Here is a 20,902-nt window from a genome sequence, read left to right as displayed (position 1 = left end):
GATGGGAGTAAATGGATTAGAGTGGTGACATTCCCCAGTGGGGCCAAGTGCCATCTTGGTAAAGATACCAAGGGACCTTGGTGCCATGAAGGTGCAGCCAGTGAGAAGTTCAGGGGCATAATCCTGCAGTGGTTTGCTGGGTCAAATACTGGCTTTGGCTTACAGATGGAACCATGACTGGTGATGGTTGCAGGAAGCACATGGGACGGGGTCAAAGGCTTTGAGGCAGCGGCTTCGGGCCAACAACTCAGGACGTGTCTGCCAAGGTGAGTTCAGTGAAACTGGTAACTAGTGGATCTTAAGGGTGTGGGGGGGACTTGGGAGTCCTGTTTATTCAATACTACAGGCCAAGCATTGTGCAGAGATGGACAGTTAGCCAAGTGAGATTCGTAGCATTTGGGAACAGGTGGTTTTGTGCTGGTAGCAGCCACCTGTTTGTCTCGGTAGGCAGCTGTAATATGGACCACAAGGTGGCAGCCGACAGCAACTCCAAATGAGGACTTAAAAGATTAGTTTTGAGAGATGAGCTTTGTATTCTGAGCCACCAATAAGTAGAAGCTTGCTTTGGCAGAAAGAGGTGGTGTTTGGGGAAGCTGTTTCAGTGCGGCCTTGGCTGCCTTGCCAAAGATTGCTTTTTATCCATTTTTTCTGCTGGCTCAAGTGATGTCAAGTGGTTTGCCTGTGTTCACACGCCTTGTGATTGTTTAACCTGGATTCCACTGTGAAATGTTAGTAGCTCCCGGCCTTTCTGTTTCCCACCAAAGCCAGCGAGCAAGCAGATGGGTATCCTCTATAACCTTGCTGATTTTCTGGCCCTTAAATGTCACTTTTTCGGCTAGGGCTCCTTGCCAACTCCTTTCCTCATGACTTAAATTAGTTCCAGGATGTATTCTCCAAGATCACCCAAGGACTTTGGGAAAACCCAAGGAATATACAAGGTAGAATTGTAGCCTCTGTACAAAAAGAAGCCAACAGAGGCGGCTCTTCTGCTGCTGGCCAGCCCCCTCCCCCTACGTTGATAGATTGAATACCACTGCCAATCAATAATCATTGATTAGCTGTTCAGGGATCAGTGCTAATAAGTGCTCTGGGAAACGGAAGCCTCAAGATTTGCCTTAAAAGACTTCACAGTCTACTTAGGAAAACAAAACCAAAGCTAAACACTGAAAGTCTATATGCCATGGGCACCTGGCTGGCTCAGCCTGTAGAGCATGTGACTCTTGATCTTGGGGTTGTGAGTTCAAGCCCCATGTTGGGCATAGAGTTTAATTTTTAAAAGTGTATGCCAACTACTGTTAAGTGGTAAATGATTACATCCAGAGTGAATTCTACGTGCAGGGTGGAAGGGATGAATGACTGCTGGAGTGACCCAGAGTAGAGTTTGTGGAGCAGGGTGAGACTAGTCCGGCACCTTGAAGATGCTTTCCATCCTTTATAGGAAAACCAGAATGTCAGATGGTGTCAGGAAACTCTCGTCAAAAATTAAGGGTTTTTTTGGTTTTTTTTTTTTTTTGTTTTTTTTGTTTTTTTTGGGTAAAAACGGATGTTGACTGTTACAAATGCCTAGGAAGATCACCTGTACGGCTGGTTAGAAGGGGCAGGGAGAGGCCTCCTGGAGCACGGCCTGCAGTGGGTGCAAGTTTTGGGGCAGTCTGGTCCATCTTCCAGGGTCTGTTTGCATCACAGCTTCGCATCTCTCCACCAGCCCGGAAGCTCACCAGCTAAACCCCACTACCACTACTACCACCAACAAAGGTTGCTAAGGATTTGTAAGGGATTTGGGGTGCTGACAGCTGAAGATAAATTTTCCTAGTTCAACACTGACTTTCCAATACATAAACCCCCTTTGCCTGAAACATAGTCCCCCTTATAGGTAGTGCTGGTAGCCCCTTTAAGTCTGTGATTCGCTTAAAGTCCTAACTGTAGATCTTCAAGAAGCAGCTACCATATGCCTATGTTAGGTGCTGGGAGACAGACATTTTTGAGAAGGATGTGTCCTCTAGCCCCAAACATGAGGGCCCTCTGGGACACTCCTTACTCGGGTGCCTGGCCTGGGCCTCCAGCATGGCAGCGTGGGCCCATGGTGGCTAGGATTTCCCATCCCTGCCCTTGTTTCCAGAAGCCAGGCCTGCTGAGAACTAAAAGACAGGCTCACTCATGATCAAACTCTTCTCCAAAGTTTGGGAATACGTGGGGTCATGGACTTCTGCTGCTTTAATGTTGAACCCTTAGAATCGATTGATCCTTTTACTTTTTTAAACACTGGAGAAAGATGGGAGAAAGTCTTGTTGATAGCACTTGTTTCAAAGCCCAAGGGTGAGAGAGATCCTGGTTTGGTCACTGTCCTGGGAACAAGGTTTGTCTATTTCCAATGAGTGTGAAGGACTCTTGGCTCTCAGAGAAAGTATCAACAACTTGGATAAGAGGGCCATTTTTGGTTAGGCTGTCAGGACAAGGACGTGGTCTTAGAATGCTATGGAAGGAATCTGGTGATCTACCAGCAAACAGACGACCAGGCTGGAGGTGGAAGCAAACGTGTAACAGATCCTCCTGTTCCAACCTTCCCTCCTTGCTGGCGCCTCAGGCAGCCGGTAACTTTCCCAGAACTGCTGTAATCCCTTCCTAAGAGGTTCCCTGCCTCCAGCTTTGCCCTGCCAAGGTTATTTTTTGGAAACACAAATGTGAACAAGATATTCCCCAGCTTAAAATCTTTCAAAAGCTCTGTGTTGCCTTCTAGAGTCTTCTAGAATCTAAACGAATGCTGAACTCCTTACATGGCCTGACAGGTCCATCAAAACTTCGCATCTCGGGGCGCCTGGGTGGCTCAGTGGGTTGGGCCTCTGCCTTCGGCTCGGGTCATGATCTCAGGGTCCTGGGATCGAGTCCCGCGTCCGGCTTTCTGCTCGGCGGAGAGCCTGCTTCCTTCTCTATCTCTCTCTCTGCCTGCCTCTCTGCTTGCTTGTGATCTCTCTCTGTGAAATAAATAAATAAAATCTTTAAAAAACAAAACAAAAAAAAAACTTTGCATATTCCTACCAAACAAAACAAGGCTCCAAGTTTCAGGACCCAGCTAATCTAGCTCGCTATCTTTCTCAGCTTCTTTGCATGCAGTGGTCCATTTCAGGGAAACTCTCCCACCCCAACCCACTCAGGGCTCCTATTCATTCTTCGTTCTTCAGACTAAATACCACCTCGAAGAAGCCTTTCCTGAGAGAAGTTACTCCTTTAACATCAAGTGAGGTGTCTCGTTAGTGCCTGCAGCATCTCTTAGCTTGAACAGGCTGTTGGAACTGTTGGAAAATTTCCTCTCCTCTGTGACACAGCCTTGCTCTAGGGGCCTCGCTCAGTGCCTCGTGAGCAGTAGCTCCTTCGTAATTCTTAGCTGCATGAATGATGTCCTTAAAGAGTTGTCTCTGAAATGTTGTATTATCCCCTTATGTGGAAAGAACACTTACAAATTAAAAAAAAAAAACAAAAAACTCTTCAAAACTAAATTGGGAATGTGAAAGTAACTGAGAAACATCCTTACTACAGAGTTTCTCTGGAATTAGGGAAGGCAGACCTAGAAATACACACTAAGTGCTAAGTGGCTTAGCCATTATGGCTGGTTGTATTGGTGGCTTTCAGGGAGGAGGGAGCAAATGCACTCCACGGGAAGGCTAGTGGGTCTTCTGTGACCCATGGGTCACCATGACCATCTGAAGTACACCTTACAGTTTGGACTAACAGCAAGAAGCAATAATAGTGGTTGGCCCAGCTGGTGCCCCATGGAGTATTGGAGAAGGCTGGGGCTTCCTTGGCCAAGTCTAGGAAGAGTCTTATTTTCAATTCTTTTGTTTTTCAGCTTTACTGAGGTATAATGGACATACAATAAAGTGCATCTGTTTAGACATCCAATCTGATTGGTTTTTACATACGGATATGCTCATGAAATCAAGGTAATGAACATATCTATCACTCCAGAAGTCTCCTGTTTGTAAGCCCTCGCTCTTCCCCACCCTCATCTCCAGGTCAACAGCGCTCTGCTTTCTGTCATATAGATAAGTTTGTGTTTTCTAGAGTTTTATCAAAACGGCATTGTAAGGAATGCATTCTTTTGTAGTCTGGGTTCTTAGCGTCATTGTTCTAAGACTCCAATGTTGTGGCCTGCCTGAGTACTTCCTTATTGCTGTGTGTGAATTCCACTGTGTGGATATGCCACACAATTTTTTTTTTTTAAGATTTTATTTATTTATCTGACAGAGATCACAAATAGGCAGAGAGGCAGGCAGAGAGAGAGGAGGAAGCAGGGTCCCTGCCGAACAGAGAGCCGATGTGGGGCTCGGTCCCAGGACCCTGGGATCATGACCTGAGCCAAAGGCAGAGGCTTTAACCCACTGAGCCACCCAGGTGCCCCTATGCCACACATTTTTAATCCATTCACCTGTTGCTGGGCCTTGGCGCTGTTTTCAGTTTTTGGCTAACGTGACCAACGCTGCTGTGAATACCCATGCACAAGTTTTTGTGTGGACATACATTTTCAACCCTCTGGGGTATCTGCCTAGGAATGGAGTCACTGGGTCTAGCAGTAACTCTGACTAACATTTTGAGGACCTGCCTGACTGTTTTCCAGGGCGGCTGCCCCGTCTCACACTTCCCATCAACAGTGGAGCAGTTCCAGTTCCTTCTCTTCACCAGTACTTGGTCTGTTCAGTCTTTTTATCAGAGCCATTCTAGGAGGTGGGAAGAGCTTGGATTTTTATCTCAGAGATGATAGTTAATTAACAATATAAAGGTGAGGATTGATGTGCCCAGGAATGCTGGCTGCTTGGGAAATACTTGAACTGCAGGAAATAGGAGGCCAGATCTGGGTCTGCACAGTAACCACACTGGGGCACTGAGTGGTCACGGGTAAACCACTCTGTCAATAGTGACCACAATACACATTCAGCCTGCTAACGGGAAAGAGAGGGGGCGAATCCATCATTTGATTGCTCAGTTTTAGAAAGGGAAACTGGGACAGAATGAGGGCATTAAGGGGGAGAAATGAAAGGGATTGTTTAAAAAAGTTACAGCCCATAGAAAGCCTGGAGCCTATTTCTTTTTCAAAGTGCTTTATTGGAAGCCCGTGATAAATGCATGGCACAAATCCAAAAGAACAGCCACTTGAAAAATAAGCCCTGCATGGTTTACTGACATATCAAAGAGACCATTGTGAGGAAAAGGGCATCTCTAAAAATAAATAAATATTAAGTGGGAGAGGATACCCAAGCCCAGGGAATAAGAAGACCTTAAAACAGAGAAGAAAAAAAAAAAAAAAGTGGCAGCCAAGAATCAAGTGGCATTAAAAATTTTTGAGGAATATCAGCAAAACTGTCAAAGTAAAGAACTCTAGATTATTTAAGTATGTGTGGTGGGACATGGGGGGGCCGGCGGTGATACAGGAAGTCAGTTTGACACTCCAGGGGCATCAGTTCATTCATGTGCAGAAAGTGTCCTGAGGGATGAACAATCAATGACTCTGTGACATCTTTGCCTCCATCACACAATTTCTCTTTCCTTCAAAATGAACAACCACAACTTCCTATCATTGAAAATTTCAAATGTTAAATAAAACAAACAGAAGAGCAGAACAGACGACCATATACCAACCACCGAGCTTCTCCAGTCACCAGCATTCTGCCTTTCTTGTCGTAGTTGTATTTTCTTTCACAATATTATCTATTTATTTGAGAGAGAGAGAGAGAACACGCAAGCATGAGGGAGAGGGAGAGAATCCAAAGCAGACTCTGCGCTGAGCACGGACCCAATGTGGGACTCGATCCCACAGCTGGGAGATCTGGAAGATCTGAGCCATAACCAAGAGTCAGACACTTAACTGACAGACACCCCTGCTGTCTTGTATCTATCCCTATACCCACTCCTTGCTCACCCCTTAGTTATTTTTTTTTTAAGTCAGGCTTATTGAGATCAAGTCCCACATTGGGCTCCATACTCAGTGGGGAGTCTGCATGAGATTGTCTTCCTCTGCATCCCCTCCAAATAAATAAAATCTTAAAAAAAAATTAAAAAGTCAGGCTTATGACGTATAATTTACATGCAATTACAATTCATCCTTTATATGGGTACAGTGCTGAGTTTTGATACACAGATATAGTTGGGTATCCCGTATAATCATATTATCCTGTATTATGTGGGTGGCCATGGTGCATTTGGAAGGGTCCTTATAAGGAAGGAGGGAGACAGGAGAGGTAGAGATGGAGATGTGATGGCAGAAGCAGAGGGCGGGAGAGAGAGATTTGACCAGGAGTGCTGGCCACGTGGAAAACACTTGAACACCTGCAGGAAATAGTAGACTGAACTTAGGTCTGCACAGCGACCACACTGCCACAGAGAACGAATGGAACCTTGCCATAACCTCAGAAAGATCTCGCATGCTGCCCTGTTGTGGTTGATACCATATCAACTGCTGTTTTGGTCTAGTTTTGCCTTTTCCAGAACACTAGATAAATAAATGGGACCATTTATCTAATGTTTTCTGTCTGGCTTCTTTTGCTCAGCATCATGTTTTGAGATTTGCCCAGTTCATTCCCTTTTGTTGTTGAGTACTGTTCCATTTAGGAGGACGTACTGCAGTTGGTTTAGTCACCTTGATTTTTTTTTTTTTTTAAGTAAACACTATGTCCAACGTGGGGCTTGAATTCATGATCCAGAGATCGAGAGTCTCATGTTCTACCGACAGCCAGGCACCCCAGTCATCTTGATTTTTTTTTTTTTATGCAGGCATTTTTGGGTAAAATTGAAATACACAAATCTTATCTCCATCTTTTTTTCTTTTCTAAGATTTATTTATTTTGGGGGATGTCTGGGTGGCTCAGTTGGTTAAATATCTGCCTTCAGCTCAGGGTCCTGGAATCAGGATCCCAGGGTCCTGGGATCAAGATCCACTTCAGGCTCTCTGCTCAGTGGGGAGTCTGCTTCTCTCTCTCCCACTGCCCCTCCCCCCTGCTCGTTCTCTCTCTCTGTCTCAAATGAAATGGAATCTTAAAAAAAATGAAAGATTTATTTATTTATCTTTAGAGAGAGACAGAGATGTGATGGAGAGAGGGGCTGAGGAAGAGGGAGAGAAAATCCACAAACATACTCCCCACTGAGTATGAAGCCTGACATGGGGCTGGATCCCAGGGCCCTGAGATCGTGACCTGAGGCTAAATCAAGAGTCATTGCTCAACTGACTGACTCACCAAGGCGCCCCAACTTTGCCCATTTTTTGTTTGTCTTTTTTCTTATTAAATGGTGGGAGTTCTTCACATATCCTAGAAATAAGTCCTTTGTCAGTAATACTTTTATTAATATTACTATTACCAGTAATAAAATTTTGTGAATATTTTCTCACTGTGGCTTGGCTATCCATTTTTTTTTTACTTTTTTCTTTTTTTTTAAAGTAAACTCTAACCCCAACATGGGGCTTGAACTCACGACCCTGAGATCTAGAGTTGCTTACCTACTAAGCCAGCCAGGCACCCTATGACCCCATGGCTATCCATTTTCTAATGAACAGAATTTTAAAATTCTGATGAAGTCTTATTTATCATATTTTTCTTTTATTGTTACTGTTTTCTGGGTCCTATTCAGAAATCTTTGCTTAACCTCAGGCCCTGGAAATATTCCCTATGATTTCTTCTAAATATTTTATGGTTTTAACATTTACATTTAGCATTATGACCCATCTTGAATTAATTGTTGTAGATAGTGTCAGGTAGGTGTCAAGGCTCATTATTTTTCCTGCAAATATCCACTTGTTCCACTATTAGTTGAAATATTTTCCTTTTCATTGAAATCAGTTGATTGTATTAAGTGTGAGTCAATTTCTGGACTCTATTCTGTATAATTTCATTTCTATCCTGATGAAAATCAGTCTTGCTTAGGTTTAGGTTTGCTTTAGGGTGTCAGATAAGTCCCCCAGCATTTTTCTTTTTCAAGATTCTGTTGGCATTTTATATTCTATGTAAATTTTAGAATCAGGGGATACCTGGGTGGCTCGGTTGGTTGAACATCTGCTTTTGGCTCAGGTTGTGATCTCAGGGTCCTGGGATCAAGCCCCACATCAGGCTCCCTGCTTGGCAGGGAGTCTGCTTCTCCTTTGCTTGCCGCTCCCCCTTGCTTGTGCGTGTGCTCTCTCTCTCTCCCTGAAAAATAAATAAAATCTTTTAAAAAAAATTTTAGGGACATCTGGTTGGCTCAATCAGTTAAGTGTCTGCCTTTGGCTCAGGTCATGATTCCAGGGTCCTTCAATCGAGCCCCACATCAGGCTCTTTGCTCAGCAGGAAGCCTGCTTCTCCCTCTTCCTACTTCCTCTGCTTGTGTTCCCTCTCTTGCCATGTCTGTCTCTGTCAAATAAATAAATAAAATCTTTAAAAAAATTTTTTTAGAATCAGTTTATCAATTTCTAATAACAACAACAAAAAGTGTTCTCCATGATTTTGATTGGGATTGTTTTGACTATATGGATCAGTTTGGGGAGAAGTGACTTATTAACATTGTCAAGCCTCTCAATCCATTCATATGATATATGTCACCATTTATTTCGATCTCCTTCAATCTCTCTTAACAAAATTTTGTAATTTTTAAAGAAAAATATTTAATTTATTTATTTATTTGAAAGAGAGAGCTTGCATGAGCATGAGCAGGGGGAGTAGCAGAGGGGGAAAGAATCTTAGGCATACTCCCCACTGAGCACAGAGCCAGACAGACACAGGGCTTGATCTCAAGACCCTGAGATCATGACTTGAGCCGAAAACAAGAGTCAGATGTTTAACTGACTGAGCCACCCAGGTGGCCCCCAAATTTTGTAATTCTTTAGGGCAAAGTCTTTTGTTAAATTTATTTCTGAGTCTTTTTGTGATTTTTTGTTAAAGATTATTTATTTATTTATTTATTTATTTATTTATTTAACAGAGAGAGAGAGAGAGAGAGAGAGAGAGATCACAAGTAGGCAGAGAGGCAGGCAGAGAGAAGGGGAAGTAGGCTCCCCGCTGAGTAGAGAGCCCAATGCGGGGCTGGATCCCAGGACCCTGAGATCATGACCCAAGCCTGAGGGCAGAGGCCCAACCCACTGAGCCACCCAGGCACCCCTTTTTGTGATATTTTAAATGGAATTATTTTATTTTCCAACTGATTTTTGCTAGGATATGAAAAGTGATAGACTTTCAGATTTTTTAATTAAGATGTAATAAACATACAATAAAATGCAGAGATCTTAGATATTCAGTACAATGAGTTTGACAATTGCTCACACCTGTAGAAACACTGTAAAATGTTTCATCCCCCTGGAATGTTTTCTCCTGTCTTTTTCCAACCAATTCTTTTTCCAACCCCCCTACAACTGCTATCAGATTTCTTTTACCACTAATTAGTTAGGTGTATATTTAGATTTTATATTAGAGGAATTATGTCATGTATAGTTTTTACATGGCTGGCTTTTTAAAATTTAACATAATATTTTGGGGATTTATCTATATTTTATCTATATTGTTGCATGTATTCTTATTTATTTATTTAGATGTATAGTTGACATACTATATGATATTAGTTTCATGGATACAGCTTAGTGATTTGACATTTGTATACATTGTGAAATGATCACCATAGTAAGTCTAGTTACCATCTGTCACCATACAAAGTTATTACAATATTATTGACTATATTCCCTATGCTGTACCTTACAGCCCCATGACTCATTTAAAACTGGAAGTCTATACTTCTTAATCCCCTTCACCTATTTCTGCCCACCCTCCCTCCCGCGCCCGTGATCCCTATAATACCATTGTTGGTACACTTGACATTTGTTGTGTCAGAGGTCCCTCCTGAAATCCTCATGTTTTAAAATTCTTTTTTCTTTTTGCTCTTCAGCTTGGGTGATTTCTACTACCCTGTCCTCCAGGTCCCTGAATGATTCTTTTGCCTCCTCTAATCTTCTTTTGATCCCCTCCCACTGGTGTATTTTTCATTTCAGTTATTGTGTTCTTCAGCTCTCATTGTTTCTTTTATGTCTTTTCTCTCTTTGTTGAAGTTCTCATTGTGTTCATCCACTCTTCTCTTGGGTTTGGTGAGCATTTAAGATCATTACTTTGAACTCTATCAGGTGGATTGCTTATCTTCATTTTATTTAGTTCTTTTTCTGAGATTTTGTCTTGTTCTTTTGTTTGGAACATAGTCCTCTGTCTCTTCATTTTGCTTGACTCTCTGTTTCCATGTGTAAGGTAAATCAGCTATGTCTCTTGGACTTGAAGAGGTGGCCTTACGTAGAAGTTATCCTGTGGGGCCCAGAAGTGTGGTCCCTCCTCGTCACCAGAACCAGGTGCCCAAGGTGCCCCTTGTTGTGGCTGGGCTGCAGCTGGTTCATGAGGTTGGTTCCCAGCTGGCTGGTTTTGATGCCTGGATGTAGGCATGGAGTGTGCTGGTGGGCAGGGCTGACCCCCCATCTCCCCATGGGCAGCAGGATGGAAACCACTTTGGAGGGGCTTCTACTAGGGTGGGTGGGTTGGGTAGGTCAGGTCCGCAGCAGCATACCTGGCAGGTGAGGGGTGCTAGCAAGTAGATGGAGAGTGTGAGAAATTGTGCCCACCTGTGCCAAGCCAGCTAGATAGAAAGAGGGTGAGTAAAACAGTGCCTGCCAGAGCTTCCATTCCCAGAGAAAGTTCCTACAGATCCTTGCCCCTCTGGCACATGCCCTAAAATTAGTCAATAAATTTCCTTCTCATATGGCCTAGATCCTTATAAAATGGCTGGCTCTGTACTGGGTTCAGAGCAAGTAACTTTGTGCAAGTGCCCTTTAAGAGTAGAGTCTTCGTTTCCAATGGCCCTCTGTTCTCCTAGCGTCAAGCCCTGCTGGTTTCCTGAGCCAGGTGTTACTTGGGCTCATCTTTTGGCACAGGTCTCCAGGGCAGGGGCGCATGATGTGGGACTTAAACTCCTCCCTCTTCAGGGAAGACCTCCACATTTGTGTTATTCCTCCTGCTTGTGGGTCCCTGCACTGAGCCTGTGGGTCCTGACCAGACCACATCTCTGCCTCTCCTACCTTCTGATGTGGCTTTTTCTTTATATCTTTAGCTGCGGAAGAGCTATCATGCTAGTCTTCAGGTCATTCTCAGAAACAGTTGCTCTACATGTACCTGGGGCTTTTGTCCCGTCTGTTGGAAGAGCTGATCTCAGTACATTTTATTTTATTGTTAAGTAGTATTCCATTGAATCAGTATACCTCTATTTACCCTTTCTCCCACTGATGCACATTCAGCTTACTTCCAGTTTGAGGCCATCATGAATAGGACTGCTGTAAACATTCCTGCTCAAGTTTTTTAATGAACATTTGTATTCATTCTCTTGGATAAATCATTAGGACTAGGCACGGCTTTAACTTACTAAGAATGTTCTAAATGGTTCTTCAGTATGCTCATTTCACTGGGCAACCACTATGTAGCAATTGCATGACAGTCTCAGTCACTCCATAGCCTAGATAGTCAATATTTGCTGTTGTGAGTCTTTTTATTTTACTCCTTCTAGTGTGAACTTGTATTTCATTGTAGTTTTAGTTTACGGCTACTAGATAAGTGATCTTAGCACTTTTTTTTATGTGCTTGTTAGACATTTTTTTAAAATATTTTATTTATTTACTTATTTATTTATTTGTTTATTTATTTATTTTGGAGGGATCAGGGGAAGAGACAGAAGGACTCGATCCCAGGATCCCGGGATCATGAGCTGAGCCAAAGGCCGATGCTTAACTGACTGAGACCCTTAGGTGCCCCTGTTGGACATTTTTTAAAAAGATTTTATTTATTGGGGCACCTGGGCGCCTATTTGGTGGACATGCAACTTTTGTTTTTGGGGTTGTGAGTTCAAGCCCCACGTTGGGTGTGGAGATTATTTAAAAACAAAAAAATATTTAAAGAGGGATGTCTGGGGGCGCCTGGGTGGCTCAGTGGATTAAAGCCTCTGCCTTCGGCTCAGGTCATGATCCCAGGGTCTTGGGATCGAGCCCCGCATCAGGCTCTCTGCTCGGCAGGGAGCCTGCTTCCTCCTCTCTCTCTCTCTGCCTGCCTCTCTGCCTACTTGTGATCTCTATCTGTCAAATAAAATAAATAAAATCTTAAAAAAAAAAAAAGAGGGATGTCTGGGTGACTCAGTCAGTTAGATGTCTGCCTTCAGCATGGATCATGATCCCAGAGTCCTGTGATCGAGTCCCACATCGGGCTCCTTGTTCAGCGGGGAGCCTGCTTCTCCCCCTGCCTATGGTCTCTCTCTCTCTCTCTGATAAATAAATTTTTTAAAAATCTTTAAAGAAATTAAAATAAAATGCATTTCTAAATAAATTGCATACAATAGTATTCTTATCCCCTAAAATATTTCAGCATGGACATTATTTAGTTATACATCAATACTGTTGACACAGGTGAAAAACACATATCCTAAGTGTACGTTCATTGGGTTGTGACAATGTGACCCTTGAACCCTAATCTCTAAGAGAATTTTGCCATCATTCTAGAAAGCTTCCTCATCCTTCTTCCTAGTTAATCCCCATTGCCCATACCCAGAAAGCAAACACTGTTCTCTTTCGTCTGTTCTTTCCCTCACCACAGGTTAGTTCTCCCTGTACTAGGGACTTCATATAATGGAATTCTACAGCATGACTCTTTTGTGTAAGGCTTGTTTTACGCAGCATAAGTTTTCTGAGATTCACGCATGTTGATATGTCTATCAATAGTGCCTTCCTTTTCATGGATGAATAATATTCTATCGTGTAGCTATACCACGATTTGTTTACCCATCCTCCTACGGATGGTTGCCAACATCCTTCTGGGATGTTGCCAACTTTTGGCTTTATGGACATTCTTATACAAATTTTTTGTGACTATATATTTTCAGTTCCCTTGGGTAAATACCTAGAAGTGGAGTTGTTGGGTCATATGATAGGTATCTTTCTAACTTTTTGAGACCTTGTCAAGCAGTTTTCAAAAGTGGTTGTTCCTTGTTGCATTTCCACCAACAATGGATGAGAGCAGCAGTTGCTCTCCAATCTCCTGACAGCACACGTTGTCAGTCTTTTTAATTGAAACATTTCAAGATTTTAGCCATTCCGGTGTAATGCATGGGGTTTTAATTTACATTTCCCTGATGACTAATAATGTGGAACACTTTAAGGTATGTATTGGCCATTCCTTAGAATTTTTTGGTGGTCTGTTAAATCTTTTGCCCAATTTTTAAAAAATTAAACTTAAAATTTTTCAATTGTACTATTACAAAGCTGGAAAAATACAATTGAACGTTCAAAAAAAATTAATCTTTTTGGGGTGCCTGGGTGGCTCAGTGGGTTAAAGCCTCTGACTTCCACTCAGGTCATGATCCCAGGGTCCTGGGATCGAGCCCCGCATTGAGCCCCGCATCGAGCCCCACATCGAGCCCCACATCGAGCCCCGCATCAGGCTCTCTGCTCAGCGGGGAGCCTGCTTCCTTTCCTCTCTCTCTGCCTGCCTCTCTGCCTACCTGTGATCTCTGTCCATCAAATAAATAAATAAAATTAAATTAAAAAATTAATCTTTTCATTTTTGAGATATTTGTAAATTTGTATGCAGTTGTAAAAAATAGTACAGGGAGAACTGTGTGCCTTCCACCCCATTTCTCCTAATGGTAACAGCTTACAAAACTATATCTTGAAAATAAAATATTGCAAAACACTATAACCACTAGAATATTGCTGTTGATGCAATCAAGGTACAGAGTATTTTCATCATCATAAGGATCTCATGTTGCCCTTTTATAGTCACACCTAACTTCCCTCTACCCCAATATCCCTTTTTTTCTCCTTTTAAAAGATTTTATTTATTTATCCATGAGAGACAGAGTGGTGGGGGAGAGACAGAGGGAGAAGCAGGCTCCCCGCTGAGCAGGGAGCCCGATACAGAACTCAATCCCTGGTCCCAGGGATCACAACCTGAGCCGAAGGCAGATGCTTAACTGACTGAGCCACCCAGGTCCCCTGTTTTTCTTCTTCTTTTTAAGATTTTATTTATTTGGTTTTTTGAGCTGGGAGGAGCAGAGGAAGAGGGGAGAGATAATCTTGAGCAGACTCCACACTGACATGGGGCGGGATCCCACAACCCTGAGATCAGGGCCTTGAGATGATGACCTGAACCCAAACTAAGAGTCAGATGCTTAACCAATTGTGCCACCCAGGTGCCCCAGACTATGCCTTGTTCCAATAGCTTATTCCTCTTTATTGTTTAGTAATAGTCCATGGCAAGGATGCACCACAATTTACTTAACCATTCACTTATTGAAGGACATCTGGACTGTTGTTGGGTTCTGGCTATTGCATATGAAGCTGCTATAAACATTTATGTACAGGTTTTTGCGAAAACATAAATCTCCATTTCTCTGGGATAAGTGCCCAGAAGTACAATTACTGGGTTGTATGATTGTTGCATGTTTAGTTTTTCAAGAAACTGTCAGGTTGTTTTCTAGAGAACACGGTAAAATGTACCAAATTACATTCCCACCAGCAATGTATGAGTGATTCAGTTTCTTTGCATCTTTGCCAGCATTTACAATTAATCCCTATTTTTAATTTTAGCCATTCTCAGATGTGTGGAGTGAGATTCCATATGTTTTTTTCTTTTTTTTTCTTTTTTTTAGGTTTTATTTATTTATTTGACAGAGAGAGACAGTGACAGAGGGAACACAAGCTGGGAGAGAGGGAGAGGAAGGAGCAGACTCCCAGCTGATCAGGGATCCCGAGGTGGGCCTTGATCCCAGGATCCTGGGATCCTGAACTGAGCTGAAGGCAGATGCTTAATAGCTGAGCCACCCAGGCACCCCTTCATATGGGTTGTTTTTTGTTTTTAAAGATTTTATTTATTTACTTGACAGAGAGATAGAGATCACAAGTAGGCAGAGAGGCAGGCAGATGGAGAGGGAGAAGCAGGCTCCCCACCGAGCAGAGAGCCCAATGTGGGGCTCGATCCCAGGACCCTGGGATCATGACCTGAGGTGAAGGCAGCTGCTCAACTGACTGAGCCACCAGGCGCCCCCCTTCATATGGTTTTAATATGCATTTCCCTAATGGCTAATGATGCTGAACATCTTTTCATGCATTTATTTGCCATTTGTATATCTTCTTTGGTGAAATGCCTGTTTCTGTCTTTTGCGTATTTTCTAATCAAATTGTGTGTTTTTTTAACCAGTGTGTTTTGAGAACTGCTTATTGTAGATACTAGTTCTCTGTCATATATGTGATTTGCAAATATTTTCTTCCAGACTGTAGCTTGTCTTTTCATCCTCTTCACAGGGTCTTTCACAGAGCAAAATATTTAAATTTTAATGAAGGCAGATTTATCATTGTTTTATTTTACAGATTGTATTTTTGTTGTCAAGTGTAAGAAGTCTGCCTAGCAGTAGATCTGAAGATTTTACCAAATGTTTTTTTCTGTAGGTCTTATAGTTTTATGTCTTACATTTAGATCCATGATCCACTTTGTTTTTTGTTTTTGTTTTTTAAGATTTTACTTATTTATTTTTGCAAGAGAAAGAGAGCACGAGTAGAGGTGGGAGATGGGCAGAGGGAGAAGCAGACTCCCCACTGATCCGGGAGCCCCATGTAGGGCTCCATCCCAGGACCCCTGGGATCATGATCTGAGTCAAAGGCAGACACTTAACCAACTGAGCCACGTAGGCACCACATCCATGATCCACTTTGAATTGATTTTTGTGTGATGCTTAGGTTGAGGTTCCTTTTTTCTTTTTTCTTACAGATTATTCTAGCATCATTTGTTGAAAAGTCTGTATTTTTGCCCAGTTTGAAATCAGGATATTTGTCTTTATTAATATTAAGTTATAGTAGTTACTAACATATCCTGGATACTAGTCTTTGATCAGATATGTTTTATGAATATTTTCTTCTCTGGGCACCTGGGTGACTCAGTCAGTTAAAGCATCTGACTTTGGCTCAGGTTATGATATCGGGGTTCTGGGATTGAGCCCTGCATCAGGTTTGCTGCTCAGTGGGAAGCCTGCTTCTCCCTCTCCCACTCCCCCTGCTTGTGTTCCTTGTCTTGCTGTTCTCTCTGTCAAATAAATAAATAAAATCTTTTTTAAAAATACATATTTTCTTCCCATTGATGGCTTGTGTATTGTCTTAATGGTGTCTTTTGATGAATAGAAGTTTTTAGGTTTGTTTTTTTAAATAATTTTTTAATTTTTTTTAAAGATTTTATCTATTTATTTGACAGACAGAGATCACAAGGAGGCAGAGAGGCAGGCAGAGAGAGAGGGGGAAGCAGGCTCTTCGCTGAGCAGAGAGCCCCATGTGGGGCTCGATCCCAGGACCCTGGGATCATGACTCGAGCCAAAGGCAGAGGCTTTAACCTACTGAGCCACCCAGGCGCCCCAAATAATTTTTTAATTTTTTATTGGCATATAATGTATTATTAGCCCCAGGGGTACAGGTCTGTGAATCACCGGGTTTACACACTTCACAGCACTCACCACAACCCAACCACCCTCTCCTACCCCCTCCCCCTGGCAACCGAAGTTTTTAGTTTTGATGAAGTCTGATTTATCAATTTTCTTTTGTGGTTATTGCTTTTTTTTTAACTCATCTACCTTTTCAGTTATAAAGATAGTTTATGTTTTCCACAAAAGTCTTTACAGTTTTTATTTTTATGTTAATGTCTATGATCCATCTTGAATTAATCTTTGTGTATAGTGTGAGATAGGAGTCATGATTCATTTTTTCTCATGTGAATATTCATTTATTTGAGGACCATTTGTTTAAAAGCCTGTCGGTCCTCCACTGGATTGCTTTGGTGTCTTTGGTGAATATCAAATAATCATAGCATATATTCCATTGATCTATTAGTCTGTTTTTACACTATTATTCCATTATCCTGATTACTGTCATTTTATAGTAAGTATTAAAATTTGATCATATAAATCCCCTAATTCTGTTCCTTTTCAGGATTTTTTGGGGTATTCTATATCCTTTTCATTTTCATATATAGTTTGGAATCACTGTATCTACTTCTTCCAAATAATCTGATTTTTTTTTTTTTTAAATAGAAGTTGCACTGAGGGACACTTGGGTGGCTCAATCAGTTAAAAGTCTGCCTTCAGCTCAGGTCATGATTTGGGAGTCCTGGGATCCAGCGCCACCTCAGGCTCCCTGCTCAGTGGGGAGCCTGCTTCTCCTTCTCCCCTGCTCCGACTCCTGCTCTCTCTCTCTCATATAAATGAATAAAATCTAAAAAAAAAAAAAAAATGCATGGAATATGTATATTAACTTAGAATGGATTCTTTTTTTTTTTTCTTTAAGATTTTATTTATTTATTGACAGAGAGAGAAAGCACAAGCAGGAGGAGTGGCAGGCAGAGGGAGAGGGAGAAGCAAGCAGGCTCCCTGCCAAGCAGAGTCAACGCAGGGGCTCGATCCCACCTGGGATCATGACCTGAGCTAAAGGCAGATGCTTAACAACTGAGCCACCCAGGCGCCCCAGGGAGGAAGGATTATTTTCAATACTGAGTTTCCTAATCCATAAACATGGTATATCTGTGCATATATTCAGATCTTTAATTTCTCTCAGCAATATTTATAGTTTTCAGTATACAGGTCTTACGCAATTTTTGTTAGATTTATTTTTAGATAGTTGACATTTTTGATGCTATCATAAATGATACTTTGTTTAAATTTCATTTTCCAATTATTTGTTGCTTGTTGTGCAAATATACCTAATTTTTATGTATTGACCTTGATTCCTTTCACCTTGCTAATTTCACTTATTAATGCTAGTATTTTGGGTGTAGCCTTTTGGGTTTTTTTTATATACATAATCACGTTGTCTCTGAATAACGATGGTTTTATTTCCTTCCCAATCTTGTATTTATTTTTCAAGTTTTATTTCATTAAGTTTTCTAATACAATATTTAATGAAATCATAAATATTATAATATTTACTAGTAGTGGTGGGGAGATATTCTTGCCCTGTTTGTGATCTTAGTGGAGAAGCATCTATTCTTTTACCTTTAGGTACTATGTTAGCTCTTGTTCAGGTATATTCTATATTAAGTTGAAAAAAATTCATTTTTTAAAAGATTTTTTTTATTTGAGAGAGAAAGAGAGCATGTGCGTGAGTGGGGGAGGGGCAGAGGGAGAAGCAGGCTCCCTGCTGAGCAGAGAGCCCAATGATGATAGGGGGCTCAATCCCAGGACCCTGGGATCATGATCTGAGCTGAAGGCAGGCACTTACCCCACTGAGCCACCCAGGTGCCCCATAAGTGTCCGACTCTTGATTTTGCCTCCAGTCATGACCTCAGGGTTGTGGGATGGGATCCCACACTGGGCTCCATGAAGAGCTGGGCATGAAGCCTGCTTGAGATTCTCTCTTTCTCTCTGGCCCTCTCCCCACTCTCTTTCTCAAAATAAAATTAAATAAATAAAAAAATTTTAAAAAGATAGTTTTAGATCTACAGAAAAGTCGTGACAGTAACTGAGTTCCTATATAATCCCACCCAGTTTCTCTTATTGTTGTCATTTTATATTAATATGGTACCTTTGTCACAGCCAATGTCAGTACATTTTTATTAACTGAAGTTGTGAGAAGGTTTTTAACAAATTCAATTTGTTGCATAGATACGGATTTTCCAATTTTCTGTTTTGTTATACTTGGGAAATTGTTTTTCTAGGAATTTGTCTATTTCATCTTAAGTTATTGAATTTGTTGACAAAGTTTTTCATAATATTCCCTTATTCCTCTTCTGATGTCTATTGGATTCATTGCTAATATTGGTAATTTGGTTTTTCTTCTCTTTTTTCCTTTAAAGTCTTGCTTATGAATTTTATTTGTATTTTCAAAGAACCAACTTTTGACTTGTTTTCTTTTTTTTATTTCATTGATTTTATCTCTATTTCTTCTATTTAAGTTGGGTTTAATTTATTTGTTTTCTTCTAGCTTCTTAAAGTGGGAACTTACCTGTCTTTAAGTCTTTTCTTTTTTTTTTTTTTTAAAGATTTTATTTATTTATTTGACAGAGAGAAATCACAAGTAGGCAGAGGGCAGGCAGAGAGAGAGGAGGAAGCAGGCTCCCTGTTGAGCAGAAAGCCGGATGTGGGGCTTGAACCCAGGACCTGGGATCATGACCTGAGCCGAAGGCAGCGGCTTAACCCACTGAGCCACCCAGGCGCCCCAAGTCTTCTTTTCTAATATACATGTTAAAAGCTATATATTTGCTTTTAAGCACTGCTCTGGTTGAACCTCACAAATTTTGATATCATTCAGTAATCTCTATGCCCAATGTGGGGCTTGAACTCATGACCCCGAGATCAAGACTGGCATACTCTGAGAACTGAGCCAGCCACATGTCCTCATAGCATTCAGAGATACTTTATAATTTCTTCTGTGATTTCCTCTTTGTTTCATGGGTTATTTAGGAATAGAATGTTTAATTTATAAATATTTGGAACTTTTAAAGATATCTTTCTGTTCTTTACCTTTTTTTAAAGATTTTATTTATTTATTTGACAGAGAGAGAGCACAAGCAGGGGGTGGCAGGCACAGGGAGAAGCAGGCTCCCTGCAGAGCAGGGGAAACCTGATATGCTACTCGATCCTAGGACTCAGGAATCATGACCTGAGCCGAAGGCTGTGGCTTAACCAATTGAACCACCCAAGCGCCCCTTTTGTTATTCTTTAAATCCTCTCTCCCAAAAACTTATTCTGTAAGATTTAAATCTATAAAATTTATTGTGGGTTATTTTATTACCAAGTATGTGGTCCATCTTGGTGCATGTTCTATGTATACTTTTTTTAAAAAGATTTTATTTTAGAGAGAGAGGGAGAGAGCAAGCATGAGGCCAAGGGTAGTGGGGAGCAGCAGAGGAAGAGAAACAGACTCCCTGCTGAGCAGGGAGCCGGCTGCAGGGCTCAATGTGGGGCTCAATGTGGGGCTTGATCCCAGAACCCTGAGGTCATGACCTGAGCTGAAGGCAGATGCTCAACCGACTGAGCTACCCAGGTGCCCCCGTTCTACGTACACTTTAAACAGATGTGTATTCTACACCTGATGGGTATAGTACTTAACACATATCAATTAGGTAAAAATGATTGGTAATGTTCAAATCTTTGACATTCCTCCTGCATTTGATCATTTACTGAGAAAGAAGCTATGCAATCTCCATGTAAGATTGTGGGTTTGTGCAGGCCTCCGTTTACTTCTGTTTTTACTTAATGTATTTTGTTTTGTTGTTAGTTTTTTGTTTTTTTTTTAAAGTAATCTCTACACTCCATGTGGGGCATGAACTCAGAACCCTGAGATCAAGAGTCTGTGAGCCAGCCAGGCACCCCACTTGATGTATTTTGATGCCGCTTCTTATTTATAACTGTTAGGTTTTCCTTAAATGTTTCTCTTTATCTCTGATGGTATTCCATTTTTGAAGCAGACAGGGAAAAAGCTTGGTCAGGTGAGATAAGCTATAATCATATAGTGATAAATATAGCGGCATCAAAATAGATGGGAGGCATAAACTTAAACTTGACTGACCCTATAGAAAGGATGAGTAAACAAGTTCAATTTTGTAACTCTATTAAAAAATTTCCCCTTAGGCCTGTCCTGGGTCTTGAAAAGTATTTACTAGGGCTTTACCTATAGGACTTTTGGGAAATTGGATATTTTTAGTAGAATTATATATATATATATATATTTTTTTTAAGATTTTATTTATTTATGACAGAGAGAGACACAGGGAGAGAGGGAACACAAGCAGAGGGAGAGGGAGAAGCAGGCTTCCTGCTGAGCAGGGAACGAGATGTGGGGCTTGATCCCAGGATGTCAGGATCATGACCTGAGCTGAAGGCAGATGCTTAACTGAGCCACCCAGGC

The 20,902-nt window shown here is 41.5% G+C and overlaps 1 long non-coding RNA gene across 1 annotated transcript; it reads left to right on the top strand.

Annotated features, from left to right (window-relative positions):
• The first annotated feature begins 74 nt into the window (after nt 1–74).
• On the top strand, nt 75–3,897 carry LOC111152254. The gene is made up of 2 exons (XR_002640912.1): nt 75–266; nt 3,845–3,897. It is a non-coding gene; the product is annotated as an uncharacterized LOC111152254 (long non-coding RNA).
• The last annotated feature ends 17,005 nt before the right edge of the window (nt 3,898–20,902 follow it).

This window comes from Enhydra lutris, unplaced genomic scaffold (genome assembly GCF_002288905.1).
Source record: "Enhydra lutris kenyoni isolate GAN:26980312 unplaced genomic scaffold, ASM228890v2 scaffoldscaffold28, whole genome shotgun sequence".
NCBI lineage: Eukaryota > Metazoa > Chordata > Mammalia > Carnivora > Mustelidae > Enhydra > Enhydra lutris.
This window is presented reverse-complemented; position numbering and strand designations above follow the sequence as displayed.